This window comes from Octopus bimaculoides, chromosome 9, assembly GCF_001194135.2.
Source record: "Octopus bimaculoides isolate UCB-OBI-ISO-001 chromosome 9, ASM119413v2, whole genome shotgun sequence".
NCBI classification, from domain to species: Eukaryota; Metazoa; Mollusca; class Cephalopoda; order Octopoda; family Octopodidae; genus Octopus; species Octopus bimaculoides.
Genome location: NC_068989.1, coordinates 32,366,473 through 32,367,989, shown reverse-complemented (window position 1 = coordinate 32,367,989; position 1,517 = coordinate 32,366,473).

Genomic DNA, 1,517 nt, shown 5'->3' with positions numbered 1-1,517 from the left:
ATATATATATATATATATGCGCCTGTGTGTGTATATATATATGTATATGTATTTTTATATATATGTATATGTATATATGTATTTTTATATATACATACATATATATATATATATATATATATATATATATATATATATATATTAATAATATTATTAGGGATAAAAATACAAATTTACAGGCAAAAACTCAATTAAATTCAATTTATTAAAAATTAATATTAAATTAAGTTTCACAGTATAAAATATAGATATATAGTTTTAGGGAAAAGAACCAAGGTTCATGAACTCATCGATGAAAATCCACTGTCACATAATAAGTAAAAGCACAATAAATAAGTATAGTATAATACAAAGTAAATATCATAAGATAATGATAATCAAACGACTACACGTGTTTTATAACCAATTTTCAAATAGAAAATATATTTAAATCGATTAAAATTATCGAAAATCAATTCTATTAAAAAATATAACTAATCTTCAGGTCAAAATACAACAATAATAATAATAAAAGAATGTATATATCAATCAACAATAAATAACAAATGAATGTAAATAAAATACTTATTATATTAAGATAGAATAATATTATTAAAAATATCAGAATTATAAACGTTCCATAATTATCTTTACGTTTATTATAATATAAGCTAACAAGAATATTATATGCAAAAGCTAATTTTATCGAATCTTTCGTTTAAAATACAATTTGAACGAAGTTTTAGGTTAAAATAATAAAGATAGATATAACACTTATCTAAACGATGCAATAGTTTAAAGTAAATGATTTTAAACTAAAACATTTATTAGAAAGAAGTCTCGTGAAAATATTACGTAAAGAAAAAGAATAGAATAAATAGATATAAAAACATGAACGAAAATTTTATTATGAATGAAAGATTAAACTTTATATAACTTAAATCATAATAAAACAATTAACGATATTGTATAATCAAAGAAATTAAATAAAAAGACTAGTTATTCATCCCATAAAATAAAAATAAATATTAAACAGTATTAATGGAAAAAATTCAACCCTAATTTAATCGAAAGTCTTGGTTTAGGCTAAGATGATAAACTTACTACTAATTAATTTAGTGTTAAAAAAGCTATCGACTAAATTTATCATTTTAGCTTATTTCGTATATATTATTTAAAATCTATAATTACTTAGAATTTAACGTTCATTAAAATATAGCTAATTGTTTTATTACGATGTAAGTTATATAAAGTTTAAATCTTTCATTCATGATTTTATAAATAATTCTTTCATTCATGTTTTTATATCTCTTTATTCTATTCTTTTTCTTAACGTAATATCTTCACGTGGACTCTTTCTAATAAACGCTTTAGTTCTGAGTTTAACGTCTAAATTTTAGTTTAAACTGCAGCAGCGCAGCGATAAGTATCGTTTTACCTTTGTTAAATGACTTTATATCATTGTTTGAAAAAAATATGTATTTTTATTTTGATTCAATTGATTTTTAATGATAATTTTAGTCGATAGCTTTTTTAAC